This window comes from Callithrix jacchus, chromosome 14, assembly GCF_049354715.1.
Source record: "Callithrix jacchus isolate 240 chromosome 14, calJac240_pri, whole genome shotgun sequence".
NCBI classification, from domain to species: domain Eukaryota; kingdom Metazoa; phylum Chordata; class Mammalia; order Primates; family Cebidae; genus Callithrix; species Callithrix jacchus.
This window is the reverse complement of record NC_133515.1, coordinates 89401426-89419923: the sequence shown is the minus strand read 5'-3', so window position 1 is coordinate 89419923 and position 18498 is coordinate 89401426. Positions and strand designations below refer to the sequence as shown.

The window sequence follows — 18498 nt, the reverse complement described above, 5'->3', positions numbered from 1 at the left end:
CCAGGATGGTCTCGATCTCTTGACCTCGTGATCCACCCACCCTGGCCTCCCAAAGTGCTGGGATTATAGGCATGAGCCACCACGCCCGGCCAAAGAAAACATTCTTAAACCCACAAGAACTCAGGGAAAAGATCATCCAATAAACTTAAAAATTCTATCTGATGGTGAAATCCAGCCAAAAAGAAATGCACCAAAGTAAACAATTCAGGAATGGAGAAAATGTTTTTTGAAAAAAAAGGTAGAATATATTTGCAATTAGGTAATATAAGAGAAACGTAAATGTTTTATATTTTTTCCAACTTTCATTTTTAAAATAACAACACACTTCAGAAATTTGTCTATTTTCTTTTTCCTCAACTTCAGAGATCATTTAGGAATTAATATTACCTCACAGTGAAGAAACGAAAGCCTAACAACTTTCTTGGTTTATTCAATTAAATGCAATAAACGATGGTTATTCCTACTTAAAGAGTTTTTCAGGATATGTTCTTCGGTGTACATTTTTTTCACTGCTTAATTTAATTGGGGTGGGGGTTATCAGGCATCATTTCTACAAGAAATATTGAAGCAAACACTCCAGAAATATACAAATAAACTATTAAAACAAGGACACTTCTGAAAGACAATACAGCCCTTTTTCAAAATCACTTTGTCACAGGGCATGCTATTAAAAACAAAACAAAAACTAGAACAGCTTCCTTTGGTTGCTAGAAAAATAAAGAAAAAAAAAAACCAGTACAGCAGGTAAGAGGGGAAATTGCATACAGATGGAAATGAAAAGACTTTTACTTAAAAAGACACACTGAATAGCAAAGTACTTGTTCACTAAGTACAAGAAGACATACTGAAAGAGTGAGAACCCCAAACGCCCACAAATAAGAAGGGGATGCCTATACATAACAATCAAAGATCAAGAGACAAGCCAAAGATAAAGCTGAGAAAACTAGTGGTTTTAGAATGAGTGTATTTAGATCATATCACCAAAACTTTTAATCATGCAAATTACATGGTAATGATTTTTAGGGGAAAAATTAGTTTTTCACTTAAAAAAAATTAACATAAAGCATTTTTAGCATTTTGGTGGTAACTTGAAAATCTGCTGCATCAAAGTATATTTTCAAATAGAATTTCAAAGGCTTTGGAAACATATGATACAATGGCTCACATGTTAAAATTTACTTTTCATCTACAGTATATTTGACAAATGACTTACTATACTTCAAATCCTGTTTAGAAATCCATGCTGGGCAGAGCAGTGGCTCATGCCTGTAATCCCAGCACTTTGGGAGGCTGAGAGAGGTGGATCACTTGAGGTCAGAAGTTCGAGATCAGCCTGGCCAACATGGCAAAACCCTGTCTCTACTAAAAATACAAAAAACTTAGCCAGGCATGGTGGCAGGCACCTGTAATCTCAGCTACTTGGCAGGCTGAAGTTGCAGCAAGCCAAAGTCATTCCACTGCACTCCAGCATGGGCGACAGAAGAAAAGTTCATCTCAAAAAAAACAAAAAACAAAAAAAAAAACATGCTAAAGACTTCTCTAAATGCTGTTCTTGGAGAGATTAACTGATACTTATTCTAAAGCAATAAATGATTATAGCAGAAATAAACCAAATAATAACACGAGTTCATTCTGATAGAAATAAATGAACAAATCAACAAGTGGGGGAGAATTCCTTACAGTACAATTCCAACAACAACAACAAAATACCAAAAATGATGGAATTAGAAAATCACCATATGTGTTAAGAGTGATAGTAAGTTTCAGGTAAGTAAGACTAGTGGATGCTGTGGTAGACAGACCTAAAATGGCTTCCAGTAATCTCTGCTTCCTGGTACTCAGCGCCCTACACAATCCCTCCACCTGCAGTATGGGTAGGGCCTGTAATCTGCTTCTAATCATCAAAAAAGAACAAAGGTGATAGGATCTCACATAAGTGACTATTTCACATAAGATTGCAGTATCCTTGCTTGGTGACTCTTCCTTGCTGCCTTGGAGGAAGTACGTGGCCATGCTGGGGAGACCCACATGGCAAGAACTCAGGACAACCTCTAGCCAACTGCCAGCTAGGAATCCAGACCCTCAATCTGATAACCCACAAGGATCTGAATCTTTCCAACAACCACATGAGCTTGCAAGTTGACCATTCCCCAATCAAATCTTCAGGCAAAAACTCAGCTCTGACCAACACCCTGCTGCATTGCCAAGGACGAGGTAAAGCCATGCTCAGACTCCTGACACACAGAAACTGAGATAATAAATGTGTTGTTTTAAGCTGCTAAATCTGTGATATTGTTAAGCAGTGACAGATTAACTAATAATGACATGCTAAAACTAGTGGGCAAAAGTACAATGTGAAACAAGATGTTTATAGAGTGAGTCTCAAAGTATCTTCACCCCAAAATTCTTATTAATTACAAAGGGGAAAAATGGTATCTTTACAGTGAAGAAACTTGGTAGACATCAAATAAACCAAGAAATCACAGTTACCATCACCAATACTGTGATATACTGAAATCATGGGCTTCCAGATATCTTTTCTTTTCTTTTTTTTTTTTTTTGAGACGGAGTTTTGTTGTTGTTACCCAGGCTGGAGTGCAATGGAGCGATCTCGGCTCACCGCTACCTCCGCCTCCTGGGATCAGGCAATTCTCCTGCCTCAGCCTCCTGAGTAACTGGGATTACAGGCACACGCCACCATGCCCAGCTAATTTTTTGTATTTTTAGTAGAGATGGGGTTTCACCATGTTGACCAGGATGGTCTCGATCTCTTTCGTGATCCACCCGCCTCAGCCCCACAAAGTGCTGGGATTACAGGCGTGAGCCACCGCGCCCGGCCAGGCTTCCAGATATCTTGCGGTAAAAATGGCATATCCATCCTGTGACATTCCTGCCAAAAATGCACAACTTAAATCATGATTAAACACCGGAAATTAAAATTGAAAAACAATCTGCAAAATAGCTGGCATGCACTCAAAAAATGTCTAGTTATGAAAGACAAGGACTGAAGTACAATTCCAGATTAAAGAAGAGTAAATGAAAACTAAATGCAAATACAACATAACATGTGATCCTGGATTAGAACATCAGTGGAAGAATTATCAAATTTGGATAAAGTCTGATTAGATAATAATATTGTGCCAATGTAGATTTTCTACTAACTACTTTACCCTGTCGTTCTATAAAAGAATGTACTTGCCTTTAGAAAATATATTCTGAAGTCTGCTTGGTTGCTTGATTCTTTTTCCCCTTGAGACAGGGTCTTGCTCTGCCCCACAGACTGGAGTGCAGTGGTGCAATCCTAGCTCATTGCAGCCTTGAACTCCTGGCTCAAATTTGATTCTCCTGCCTCAACCTCTAGAGTAGCTGGGACCACCAGTATGCGCCACCACATCTGGCTATTTTATTATTGTAAAAGACAGGGTCTCATTTTGCTGCCCTGAACTCCTACTCCTATTTTATTATTGTATAAAGACAGGGTCTCACTTTGTTGCCCTGGTCTCACTTTGTTGCTTGAACTCCTACACTCAAGCAATGCTCCTGCCTCAGCTCCCAAAGTGCTGAGATTATAGGTGTGAACCGCTGCATCAAGCCTACTCTGAAGTATTTAAAAGTGAATGGGGCATTATGTCTACAATTTATTCTCAGACATCCCACAAACACCAATTAGATAGATGTTAACATCTGGAGAATCTAGGTAGAGGTTGTATCAAAAGTCTTTGCACTACTTTTGCAACTTTTCTAAATGTCTGCAATTAATAGGTCATATAAATAAAATAAAAAGTTAAATAAATATATATGATTTTTTAAAGTATGTATATGAGAAAACTCTGTACAACAATATGGACCAATGAAAAGAAAGGAAGTACTGATCAATGCTACAAACATGAACTAACCTTAAAATACCATATATGATATGACTCCATTTATATGAATGTCCAGATATGGCCAAACTACAGAGATAGAAAGCAGATTACAGGCTGGCGGGAGGAACCAGCATTACCCATATCAAGTAAGAGAGATCTCTCTGGTGTGAGGAAAATATTCTAAAACTGGATTACAGTGATGGTAGCACAACTCAGTAAATTTACTAAAAACCATTGAATTGCGCACTGAAAATGGGTAAAGTTTCTGGCCTGGTGTGGTGACTCATACCCAAAATCCTAATGCTTTGGGAGGCTGATGCGCGAGGACCACTTGAGCCCAGGAATTTGAGACCAGTCTGGGAAACATAGGGAGAACTTGTTTCTACAAAATATATATATATATAAATTTAAAAAATTAGCCAGGAGTGGTGGTGTGTGCCCATATTCCCAGCTACTCCAGAAGCTGAGGTGAGAGGATCGCTTGAGCCCAGGAGTTCAAGGCTGTAGTGAACTATGATTGTACCACTGCACTCCAGCCTGGGTGACATAGCAAGACCCTGTCAGGAAAGAAACACAAAGGAAAGAAAAAAAGGAAAAGGTAAAGGGAAAGTAAAAGAAAGAAAAAGAGATGGAGCTTGGAGTTAACGGTATATAAACTATACCTCAATAAAGTTGTTTTTTTCTTTTTAATATGGGGGGCTGGGTGTGGTGGCTCACGCCTGTAATCCCAGCACTTAGGGTGTCTGAGGCAAGAGGATCACCTGAGGTCAGGAGTTCAAGACCAGCCTGACCAACCCAGTCTCTACTAAAAATATAAAAATTGGGCAGGTGTGGTGGCACATGCCTGTAATCCGTTACTTGGGAGGCTGAGGCAGGAGAATCACTTGAACCCAGGAGGCGGTGGTTGCAGTGAGCGGAGATCACACCATTGTACTGAAGCCTGGGCAACAAGAGTGAAACTCCATCTCAAAAAAAAAAAAAAAAAAAGGTTGGGGGGGTAGCCCAGCTCTTTGTGTAGTTTGCAAATACAGAAAGAAAAAATAGGGGCCCAGCACAGTGGCTCACATCTGTAATCCCAGCATTTTGGGAGACAGAGGTGAGTGGATTATTTGAGGTCAGGAGTTTGAGACCAGCTTGGCCAACATAGTGAAACCCCATCTCTACTAAAATTACAAAAGAAAAAAAAATAGCTACGTGTGGTAGTGTGCACCTGTAATCCCAGCTATTCAGGAGGCTGAGGTAGGACAACTGCTTGAACCCGGGAGGTGAAGGTTGCACTGAGCTGAGATCACACCACTGCACTCCAGCCTGAGAGACAGAGCAAGACTGTATCAAAAAAAAAAAAAAAGGTGGGGGGGGGGGGTAGGGAGGGAAGGAGGCAGACTATCAGGAAAAATAACTAATGGGTGCCAGGCTTCATACCTGAGTGATGAAATAAGCTGTACAACAAACTGCCATGATACAAGTTTACTTATGTAATAAACCTGTATGTGTACCCTGAACAAAAGGGGGAATGATCTAGATCTCCATCTTCACTTCCATTGCCTACTTCTGAGATTTAAGTTCAAGGAATTTGCTAGTTGTAGGAAAAAGACAGCAAGGATGGATGGATGGGTAGGTGGCAAGAAAGAAGGAAAAAAAGGAAGGAGGGAGGCAGGGAAGGAAGAAAAGACTACCTTTTTGTGTGTATTTTAGTAGAGACGGGGTTTCATTATGTTTGCCAGGCTGGTCTGGAACTCCTGACCTCAAGTGATCCACCCACCTCAGTCTCCCAAAGTGCTGGGATTACAGATGTGAGCTATCGTGCCCAGCCTATTCCCATATTTTCTATGAACATGTATATATTCTTCCAAGGTCGAATATAACAAAATGTATCTAGAAAACAAAGCTCTTGACCACTTGACCCGCCAAAGGAAAAGAAAACCATTCCAAAACAAACACCATAAATATCCACTTCCGAAATAAAAAGCAGAAAGGAAATGAAAACGCTGGAGCACCTAAAGTCTCTCTGCTTTATTTAGAGTGTTCACCTTTCTGCTGTTTCTGGACCTGCACTATGATGAAGGGTGGACGCTAATGAATGCATTCAATATGGCACAAACTGATCTACCATCTAAAGAGTACAATAATATCACTGACACTCTTAGAACATCTCCTGCTTATGATATAATGAGTTGCAAGTAATTCAGATTATCTGGTAACCTACAGATTTAATGCACTGAATCTCATTGGCAAGAATCCTATCAACATTAATACTAAAAATGGAGTTGGGGAGAAGAATTCATCTTCCGCCTTCACATAGAAATTTTGAAAGCCCAAAAATGATAATAAAAGGTAAAAGAAACTTGTAGTTAACTCTTTACTCTGTAAGGTTGTCTCTATATAAAAATATAACAATAGGTCCTCACTTCCATTTTCCTACACTTTCCTCTTCTCGCGGACCAGAGAAGCCGCTCTTTCCACGTGGTGCATTCTAGGGACAGAGGTCGAGCCAGTGGCTGCCACCGTGGACTGACGGGAGCAAGAAGAGGTTGTGACAGGGAGAAAACGCGGAGTAACTACGGGAGAGAAGTCGACTGCCTAGCAGCAGCCGCAACAGCAGCAGCAGCCGCCGCCACCAGAGGCCCGCCCACGTGTTCGCCTGTCCCCCTACCCTGTTTACAATGCAGCCTGCTTCTGCAAAGTTGTACGATGGAAGGGACCATGTCTTCATTGAATTTTGTGTTGAAAACAGTAAGGATGTTAATGCAAATTTTGAAAAATCCAAACTTGCATCAGTTGTCTTGGAGGAAGTGATAATTTTAAGCATTTAAATGAAATTGATTTTTTTCACTGTATTGATTCAAATGATTTCAAGCATAAAAGAATGGACAGATCAATTTTATGTTTACTAAAAGGAGAATCTGGCCAGTCATGGCAAAGGTTAACAAAAGAAAGGGCAAACCTTAATTGGCTTGGTGTGGACTTTAATAATTGGAAAGACTGGGAAGATTACTCAGATGAAGACATGTCTAATTTTGATCATTTCTCTGAGTTGATGAACGACGTGGGTGGTTATGAGGATGCAGATTTACCAGAATTAGATGGAGCAGATGATGATTAACAAGATACTGATGATGAAAAAAATGCCAGATCTGAAGTAAGGAATATTGTCATCACTGGGACTTAGAAAAATGACTTCTCTGCAAGATTATATAATTGAGAGAATTCTTGAGTTGATAGCTCTAAAGGCAGATGCTGTATTTGCCTACTTTCACCCATTTTCTGTTTTTTAAAAGGCTTCACTAAGGGTTGATATGAACCATTGTATGGGACAATTTTAAGTCAGCTAAGGCAATAACCTTATATATGAACATTTCACAGATTTTCATGAAGCTGCTGAGGTCCCAAGCAATTGATGCAGCAGTTGTGATACATAAAAACATCTCATCTAAGTCATCTTTTCTTCATATCACAGATACTAACATGACAGGAAGCTCTCAGCTTAGGGAAAGAAAACTAAATTTTAGATTACAGAACATGAATTCAAAAGTGGCTGGAACAAATTAGCTGACACCTTACTGGCAACCTGCTACTCTTCAGGTGTTATCCTTTAGGACCATTCCACTAAAGTTTATTTTTCAAAAAATCTACTTTACATCATTCTATGTGAGTGATCACTTGTCAGTATTCCAGATGTATCTTAGCGAAAACTAGAGAATGTCCTAACTTAGATGGTTTTTGAAGCCTATATATTTGGTATTGCTTTTACATTTCTTAGCATGGAGGATGAAGAAAGCTGTACATTGTTGTTTGAATCTGTACATTTAGACCAAATTTGTACCTGCATTGTCAGTATGGCAAATGAGTGAAAAATGTTTAATACACTGTTGGAGTTTTATTTTTTTTGATTCAGCTTCTACGAGGGCTGAAAACCTCAATTTATATTCGTGACAGTGGGGATTTTTTAAAATGTTTACATTCTTTCTAATAAACTGTTGGAAGACTTCTTGGCTATACTTTTAAGTGTCTGGCTTACTGCAATTTTTATGTATTTACCACTTGCTGGAATGAAGTTTTTATTTTTATTTGAGGAAAATTTGTGATTATTCCTCTGTTTCAAGAAAGAGGCTTGCTGTAATGTGACAGGAAACCTTTTCAAAATGGATCATAATAAAATATTGTAGATGCACTTTGCAGCAGCTGGAAAAGAAAGTGTTGTGATTTGATTGAAATAAAACTAAATGTGTTGTCCTCCTCTAAAAAAAAGTGTGTGTATGTGTGTACGTGTGTGTGTATAAAATAATTAGTATTTATGCTGAAATTATTAATTTGAAACTATGTTTATGTACTGAAAAGATAAATACATTTATAATGCTGTTCTGAACCAAGGGTTTCAATGTAAAAGAAAACAGATACAAATATAAAATCAAATAATATTAAAGCTCCATAAAGTTAACTCAGGAAAAAAAAATATGAAAAAGAGGCTGTCTTCGTTCCTCATTCATTTAATATTTACAAAGGACCTATCATGTAGCAACACAGTGGTATGTGCAGGTGATATAAAAGAGGAAGTGGAAGTTTCCACAAGAAATAAGTACTCATTCTTAAATTTCAATGTAATAATAAAAATAACTGAACTGGAGATAGGCAGAGCCAAATGACACAGTCTACCTTATTTGCTAGTGTGTGCATGCACACACACACACACACACCCCCCCAGGAAAATACGGCACATAAGTACAAGTTTAAAATGCACACTATCTAAAAATTGTTAGCCATATTTGCAATTCTGCTACCAATTCAAGAAAGGAACAAAATCAGAAACTCAGGTTTAGAGTTTATGTTTTCCAATTTGTCAGTCTCCAACCCCCTGGTTTACAAACAAGAGTATATTCAACTGTAAATGCAGTAGCACTTGCAGCAAAATGATTCTTTTTTTCTTTTTGAGACGGAGTTTTGCTGGTTACCCAGGTTGGAGTGCAATGGCGCGATCTCGGCTCACCACAACCTCTGTCTCCTGGGTTCAAGCAATTCTCCTGCCTCAGCCTCCCGAGTAGCTGGGACTACAAGCGTGTGCCACCATGCCCAGCTAATTTTTGTATTTTTAGTAGAGACGGGGTTTCACCATGTTGACCAGGATGGTCTCGATCTCTTGACCTCGTGATCCACCCATCTCGGCCTCCCAAAGTGCTGGGATTATAGGCGTGAGCCACCATGCCCGGCATGATTCTTAATGTTTTCTAATTAAATATATTTTTAAAAAGAGATTTCTTCCCAAAATTAACTGATAACTTTTCCCATAACTAATGAGGTCTAATTTCTCCACTGAAAATCATGACATTTTCACTATTGTTTCTTCCATTCTTAGTTTCTTTCTGGGGCTCAAAGACACATGTAAACGAAGTCCAGAATAAAGTTTGTTAGGTATACATGGCCCATCAACTATTCAGTGAAAGTTAAAAGTCAAATCCTCAGCTTCAGCTTGCTTTGTCTTGTCTATAATTCTCCCCATTATAAAGGCTCTTGCCAAAACTCGAAAACTTACTTGTTTTACCAATTCTGAATCATCGCATTGTGAGCAGAAGTTAATAAAAATCATACTCTTATCCTTCACTTTCGTAACCACCTATCACTGTCTGGATTTTAAATTTAACTAGGTAAAATGAACATTAACCTTCTTTAAAAAGTTAAAGACATACTTCTACTCATTCTCTTTACCTTAGCCAAATGTTTTCTATTTCCTACTAATATAACATGATGGCTGTTTCTCCTACATTAGATTAAATTGTGCCTCATTCAAATAAAAGCAAAATCCTACAACTTTCTTATTGTGATAAAATATGCATAAAATTTATCACCTTAATCTAAGTGTACAGGTTCAGCAGAGTTAAGTACACTCACCCTGTTGAGCAACCAAGTTTCAGAACTCTTTTCACTTACAAAATGGAAACTCTATACCCACTAAACAACCACCCCCTTGCCCTGCCTGCCAGCTCCTGGCAACCACAATTCTACTTTGTCTCTACGAATTTGACTATTCTAGGTATCTTATATAAGCAGAATCATACAGTAATTGTTACTTTCCGACTGGCTCATTTCATGTAGTACAATGTCTTCAAGATTCATCCATGCTACAGCAGATGTCGATTTCCTTTCTTTTTAAAGTTGAATATTCCATTAAATATACATGATACATTTTGTTTATCCACCCATCCACCCAACAATGGATATTTGGGTTGTTTTTTCCTTTTGGCTATTGTGAATCACGCTGCTACAAACACTAGTGTTAAAACTATCTGTTAAGTCTCTGCTTTCCATTCTTTTGTCTATATACGCAGAAGAGAAATTGCTGGGTAAAATAAAATCCTACAACTTTTGATCATTCTTTACTTAATGCTCAGTTTACACAACTCTCTCTCTTTTCAACACCTACAGACAAGAATCAGATAAATCTATAGGTTGACAAGGAGCTTCATAGGTGACCTAGTCCATTTACCTATAGGTACTTGTACCACCTCTAAAACATCTAAACAGGTAATCATCCAATGTGTTATGCAAGCATCTAAACAGGTAATCATCCAAACAGGAGCTTCATAGGTGACCTAGTCCATTTACTTATAGGTACTTGTACTCCCTCTAAAACATCTAAACAGGTAATCATCCAATGTGTTATAGAAGTGGTGGAAAGGCATTATGTCCTCAAGCATTTCCAGTCATTCACAAATTCCTTCTTAAGCTAAGCTAAATAATCTTCCTATAAGTCTATTTACAAGTCTACCTTTATGATAGAAATCAGTAGCATAATGGTGGGAAAATCTGGGGAGCTCTTTGTTTTCCTCTGCAGTGTTTGAATTTTGAAACTGATTTTGCAACAAATTATCTTTGAAGGTGGGTGGGAAAAGTTTGACATTATTTCTTTATCATTCCAATCATAGTCATTCAAGTATTTTAAGACTTCATGAAACCCTGAAGTCTACTCCTTTCCAGATTATTTTTGGTCTCCTCACTGGCATTCCCTGCTGCACTCAATCCAAAGAATGTTAATACAATAAGCTTGTACTGCCCATCTTCAAATTCACCAGTGTCCACCAGTATTTGTTATCCCAATTTCGAACCTTTAATAAACAGGTTTAAAGGACATAACATCAAACAAACAGGAATAAAACCACTAAAGACATAGAGGAAAGAGTGTGTAGGAAAAGTGTTAAACAAGCATTTTGGGATAAGTAGGTCCCAAAATTCAACTTATATGATGCTAGAGATATTCTCCCTTGTAATAAGTTACCCCAATTCCTACTTTAATCCCCAATCTCTTGTCCATTTTTTCTGTACTTCTTCCTACAAAATACAGTTGTCAAAACTTGGCCTTAAGGTGATGATGATTAATCATCTTCCCTATTCCTGGCTGAATTATACATAATCTATATTTATCCTTCAAAGCTCAATCCCTTGAACTTCAATATAGACTCAGACTTTCAAGGTTTAAAAAAAAAAAAAATGAAGTAGTCTAGACCAGAAGCTTAAATGCCCTCATGTCAAGTCTATTTAATTAAATTCATTAATTAGTTTATTTATTTTGAGATACGTCTTGCTCTATAACCCAGGCTGGCTCAATCATACGGCAGCCTTGAACTACTAAGCTCAAATGATCCTCCCACCTCACCCTCTTGAGTAGCTGAACCACATGCCTGCACCACCACGTCCAGCTAACTTGTTTTTTTTTTTTCTTCTTTTTAGTAGAGATGGTGTCTCCCGATGTCACTCAAGCTAGTCTCAAACTCCTGGGCTCAAGCGATCCTCCTGCTTCCACTACCCAAAGTGATTATAGGCATAAGCCACCACACCTGGCCTAAAGTCAATTTTAAATGTAAAAATATAAATGTATAGTCAATGTATCTACAATCTTTCATTTACATGATATATACTTAAACATGTATCTGTAAACACACACCCATAATCATTATTCACATATAAACTCTCAAAATGTAATACTACATAACTTTAAAACCTTTAAAACTACATAATCTAAAAAAAAATAGATTTTTACCTCATACTTAACATACATTTATAAATAGAACACACAGAACAAAACTGACCTCAACAGCACACTTACACTGGAAAACAGTGAATTCAGAAATTACCAATTTAATAGTCATGGTAGATTTTAGATTCAAATTTAAATCTGTGGACTCCTATATACTTTCAGTAAACATTCTTCCTTCCCTTGATCATATTACTTGTAATTCCACAAATGATCGATTCATTCAGATTAACAACTAATCTGCTTTTTAAAAAGAAATAATATAAATGTAGCTTTTCAATCTAAAACTTTGATTTAAAAAGTAGATCTGACTCATCCACACTTTAATGAATCTGTTTCTTCATACTGTTTTCCTCCCCAAAACATACCATCAAACAAACAGGAATAAAACCACTAAAGACATAGGGGAAAGAGTGTAGAAAAACTCTTAAACAAGAATTTTGGGATAAGTAGGTCCCAAAATGAGTCTGGGTCAACAGAGCAGCAGATGCGCCTAGAACAAATAAGCAGAGTTATCTAGGAATCGCCTAGAGAGGGAGGTCATAGCAACAAAAGATTCCTTGGAAATTTTTTTGTTTGCTTTATCTTACTCTTAACACTTAACTATAAACCTTCACTCTATCACTCCATTATTGTCTTCCAGTAATGTCTTCTAAAAAGCATGGCTTTGTCCACGAGCAGTAACAAGTAGGCATAACACTTTCAAATCCCAGCACTTTGGGAGGCCGAGGCGGGCGGATCATGAGGTCAAGAAATCGAGACCATCCTGGCCATGATGAAACCCCGTCTCTACTAAAAATACAAAAATTAGCCGGGCGTGGTGGCATGCACCTGTGGTCCCAGCTACTTGGGAGGCTGAGGTGGAAGAATCGCTTGACCCCAGGCGGAGGTTGCAATGAGCCGAGATTGCGCCACTGCACTCCAACCTGGCGACAGAGTAAGACTCCGTCTCAAAGAAAAGGAGTCCAGTAATTCTATGCTCTATTTTTAAGTAAACAAATGAAGTAACAAAGTTCAATATTATCAATATTATTTAGATTAATTACAAACTCTTGGTATAAGGGGTCTTAGAGAACAATCTGTCACTTAAAGAGAAATACAAAGTTCATTAAGATCCTTGTCCAATCTCCTAAGTCCTATTCAAAAGTGAGGCAGCAGAAACCACTTATATTTTAGACTCACAGATGTGGGTTCAAGTTTTACCACTCATTAGATATGTAATTTTTCACTGATTTGATATGTTTATCTATGAGATAATGACTTCACAGGGTTTATTTAAGATTAAACAGACCATGTGAATGGACTCCCATCTTAGTCAAGGCCATTTTCACTACTGGTTTATTACAGCATCAGGCTTTTCAATGTTATGAGGAATAGGTAATAAAAAGTAGGCCAGATGTGACAATGTACACCTGTAGTACCAGCTACTATAGAAGCTATGGTAGGTGAATCACCTGAGCCCAGAAGGTTGAGGCTGCAGTAAGCTACGATAACACCACTGCACTCCTGCCTGAAACAGAGACACAAAGACAGAGACACACACACAGAGAGAGAGAGAGAGACACACACACACACACACACACACACACAGAGAGAAGACTTTCTAAGAGAAACAGAATGCTTATTCATTCTACCTTTTGTAAAAGGTCATTCTGGCTGGGCGTGGTGGCTCAAGCCTGTAATCCCAGCACTTTGGGAGGCCGAGGCGGGTGGATCACGAGGTCAAGAGATCGAGACCATCCTGGTCAACATGGTGAAACCCCGTCTCTACTAAAAATACAAAAAAAATTAGCTGGGCATTGTGGTGCGCACCTGTAATCCCAGCTACTCGGGAGGCTGAGGTAGGAGAATTGCCTGAACCCAGGAGGCGGAGGTAGTGGTGAGCCGAGATTGCGCCATTGCACTCCAGCCCGGGTAACGAGAGCGAAACTCCATCTCAAAAAAAAAAAAAAGGTCATTCTACCTTTTGTTAGAATGGTGACTACTGCATATAAAGAAATACTGACTAAAAATTCTGATTTGTTTCCCTTAGAGAGTAACTGAAGTATACCATCAAAATGTACACAAGTGGACACATCTCTCTGAATCCTTGGTTTTATTTCTAGTGTCTTAGAGGGAAATAAAATACCTAACCATTCCTTCAATATTTAGATTCACACAAATGCACAGTATAATCCAGAATCAACACACGAGATATAATAATGAGACTATGGGCTCTTTATTTAAGAGATGGGGTTTCACAGGGTTAGCTAAGATGATCTCGATCTTCTGACCTCATGATCTGCTCGCTTTGGCCTCCCAAAGTGTTGAAACAGTTAAGAAAACTATGTAAAGACATACAAATAAATACAATACTATAAATAAATCAAGACAGAATCCTAATACGATCCATGGGGAAGTCAAGAAGAAGAAACAGAGGAATGAGAAATAGAGGAAGCAAACAGAAACAAAAAAAATGGCAGACAAACTCACCTATCAATAATTGCTTTAAATATATATGGTGTAAATACACAAATCAAAAGGCAAGGATTGGCAGTGTGGGCCAAAAAAAAAAACAAAACAAAACTCTGAACTATATGCAGTTTACAAGAAATTCATTTAGTTTCAAGGTCTCTTTCAAATTAAACATGCACTTACCACACAACCCAGCAACAGCATTTTCTGCACATTTATCCCAGAGAATGGAAAATGTATGCCCATACAAAAACATTGACACAGATGTTCATAGAAGTTTTATTTTTAATAGCCAAAACCTGGAAACAATTCGGATATCATTCAACGGATAAACAGTTAGAAACTGTGGTACATCCATGCCAAAGAATATTACTCAGCAATAAAAAAGAATGAACTATGGACACGATAACTTGGAAGACTCTCCAGAGACATACCAAGAGTGGGGGTTGCAGGGGAGCCAATCCCAGATGGTTGCATACTGTATGATTCTATTAAACACTTGAAATGACAGAATTATAGAAATGTAGGACAGACTAGTATCAGGAAGGTGAGCTAGAGGAGATAATAGGGAAGTACATGTGATTTTAAAAGGAGAACACAAGGGATACTCATTGAAAGTATTCTGTATCTTGATTGTGGTGGTGGGCACATGCGTCTATACACATGATAAAAATCACCTAGCCCCCATCTTAAAAATAAAATAAAATAAACCCCATCTTAAAAAAAAAAATCACCTAGCACCCCACACACATACATACATCTGGGTACCAGTAAAACCAGGTGGGTTATATCAGAAACAATATTCTGGCTGTGAAACTGCACTATGGTTTCATACAATGCTCCTTTAGGAGAATCTGCCTAAAAAATTATTTCTTACTACTGCTTATGGCTTACATTTTTCGGGTATACTCTAATTTTCTATAGAGAGCAATGGAAAGCTATTGCTTCTGCCTGGCCAATATCCATTCCCTCTTCTGTAAAGAATGCTCAATTTTGGTTGGGCATGGTGCCTCATGCCTATAATCCCAGCACGTTGGAAGGCTGTGGCAGGCAGATCACTTGAGGACAGGAGTTCAAGACCAGCCTGACCAACACAGTGAAAACCTGTCTCTACTAAAAATACAAAAAATTAACTGGGTGTGGTGGTGTGCACCTGAAATCCAAGTTACTTGTGTGGCTGAGTCAGGAAAATTGCTTGAACCCAGGAGGCAGAGGTTGCAGTGAGCAGAGATTGTACCACTGCACTTCAGTCTGTTCAAGAGAGCAAGCAAGACTCTGTCTTTTAAAAAAAATGCTTACTTTTGCTTTGGGAAACTATGTCCTACCCTACTGGAAGCAGTCTTGGTAAGACTGTCCATCAAGACGTCTTACCATCCCTAGGCACTGGGCCAACCAAGTTCACTCTTCCTTAAAGCTTAACTTTGAGCAGAGCAGACGACTAATTTAGCCCAGCTGGAATGTCTTGATGAGACTAGGCATTAGTTCCATCTACCTGATCTCTGAAGCTGCCTTCCTTCTCCTAATTTCAGAGCCTGTATTTTGCCTTTGAGTCTGAGTCTTGCCTTTACCTCCATATTCTCCAAATAAACCTCATTTTGCTTAAGTTATTCACATTTGGTTCCTATCATTTGCACTTAACCCAATCAATGGCTGGGTATGGTGGCTTATACTTGCAATCTCAGCACTTTGGGAGGATGAAGCGGGACTTCCTTGACTTGAGGTCAGGAAGTGGAGACCAGCCTAGCCAACATGGTAAAATCCCATCTCTACTAAATATGCAAAAATTAACCAAGAGTGGTGGCAGATGACTGTAATCCCAGCTACTCGGGTGGCTGAGGCAGGAGAATCACTTGAAACCTGGAAGGCAGAGGTTGCAGTGAGCTGATCCTGCCACTGCACTCCAGAGCTTGGGTGACAGAGCAACACTGTGTCTCCAAAAAAATAAATAAGTAAATATGCTTCCTTCAAACAAACATAACACAAAACAAAAATTTACCTAGTTTTTGATTTAATTATAATTTTAACTTGGTAAGACTTTAATTAAACTTTCATTCACAAACTTTTGCTTACAATAAATAGGTTCTTACAAATGAACTTAATGAACTACAGATTTAACTAAAGTTAAAAAGACTAATTAAACTCTAACTCAAGCATGCCGTGTCCACATAACATTAAAATACATGGACATGACTGTTGGCCTCAAGTCTCACAGGCAAGGTAGGCAATAATATAACACGGGAGCTGCTATGGCGGAGACAAATTTAAAAGGCCATGCCCACACACAAAAGGCCAATTCAGTCAAGGATCCAGACTATAATTTTTAACCCATTCTGCCCTGGCTTTAAATATCATGGCCCTAGAGGATTTGCCAATTTCTTTTTTCTTTTTTTTTGTTTTGAGAGGGAGTCTCGCTCTGTTGCACAGGCTGGAGTGCAGTGGCACGATCTCGGCTCACTGCAACCTCTGCTCCCCGGGTTCAAGCAATTCTGTCTCAGCCTCCTGAGTAGCTGGAACTACAGGTGCCTAACATCATGCCTAGCTAATTTTTGTATTTTTTAGTAGGGACAGAGTTTCACCATATTGGTCAGGCTGGTCTTGAACTCCTGACTGCAGATGATCCGCCCACCTCAGCCTCCCAAAGTGCTCGGATTACAGGCGTGACCCATTGCACCTGGCCAATTTACCAATATTTTCTCTAAATTAGAGCATAAACATACATTTCCAATCTTACAGCCATAAAGCAAATGTTAATATACACGTTTCCAGTCTATTAAATATTTTATTTATTTTTTCTAATTTAATTTTTTTTTTAGAGACGGAGTTTCACCATGTTTGTCAGTCTGGTCTCGAACTCCTGACCCCAGGTGATCCGCCCATCTCAGCCTCCCAAAGTGCTGGGGTTATAGGCGTGAGTCACCACGCCTGGCCTAAATATTTTCATTATTAATCTCCAAAACACTTGGTATTCCAATGCTATTATGAGTCAAATGTTGATTTTAATAAATGTTAATGCAGACTGGATTTCTAAACTTATGATCAATGATTACAAACTGCAAGAACCAAAAAAAGCACACTTAATGAATTAACATTAACATAATAATGAACATTAGTTTCTGGACAATTATGTAGTTTTAAAGAGTAAAACTGATGCATCCAAAGGTAAGTTCAATTAAATTTACAAAAGTGTGCTTTATAATTGCATAATACTTCTTTAGAATAAAGTAATACTTCTTACCTTCTGGAGTTGGAATGCAGTGCAGCAAAATGAAAGAAGGGAAAAAAAAAAAGCTTTTAATTTTTTTATTTTTCTTACCCCCAGCAATATCCACAATTCCCCCAATTAGCAACCCTCTCATTATGCTACATAAAACATTAATTTCTTCATTAAAATTTAAAAGTTAGACAAAAATATCATATCCAAATATATCTAAAAATATACAAATTTAGCTAAAAAGTCTAAACTACTTCAGAAAACAGTTGCAGTAATTTGATTATTTAAGTAAAACTGTTAGGGCAATTTACAGTTAAAAGTGAATACAAGGAATACTTCCCATTCTTTAATATTCTTCTCATGCATTTCAATGTCAAGGAGCCACCATAAAGCCATCAGTTACGGACTTAAGGTTTATTATGAGCTTCCCTGTGACCCGGTAATAGAGCTCTTGAGGATTTGAATTACAATGGATAAGAATACTCTTTTCTGTCGAGACCCAAGTATTTCGTTGTCATTTTTTCATTATTAATCCTTCTTGACATCCCTACCAGTTTTGTGAACCTCAAAGCAGATTACAACTAATAGGCAGGGAAGATGGCTGGGCACAGTGGCTCATGCCCAGGCCAAAGCAGGAGAATTGCTTGAGCCCAAGAGTTCAAGATCAGCCTGAGCAACATAGTGAGACCCCATCTCTACAAAGAATATTTTAAAGATGTTTAAAAAGAAGAGGAGGAGGAAGATGCAGGCTTAACCATGAAGGTATCAGCCAACCTTAGATATAATATCAATACAATAAAAGATGTTCTTCATTCTAAAACTAAGCTCTTTCTAATGAAATCCTAGCAAATAATCGAATGATCTACTCTGCAGGGGTAAGGATTTCTGCTGGAAAGTCACAGAGAACATTGACTTTATTTCCCTTGCTATATACTTTTGCATGT

At 38.2% G+C, this 18498-nt stretch overlaps 1 protein-coding gene and 1 pseudogene across 2 annotated transcripts in view; one reads left to right on the top strand and one right to left on the bottom strand.

Annotated features, from left to right (window-relative positions):
• The window catches only part of ASXL2 (ASXL transcriptional regulator 2), a 141206-nt gene that overhangs the window by 70166 nt on the left and 52542 nt on the right, over nucleotides 1-18498 (bottom strand). The gene's annotated exons all lie outside the window — the stretch shown is intronic.
• Nucleotides 6421-7035, top strand: LOC118147444 (prostaglandin E synthase 3 pseudogene; annotated as a pseudogene).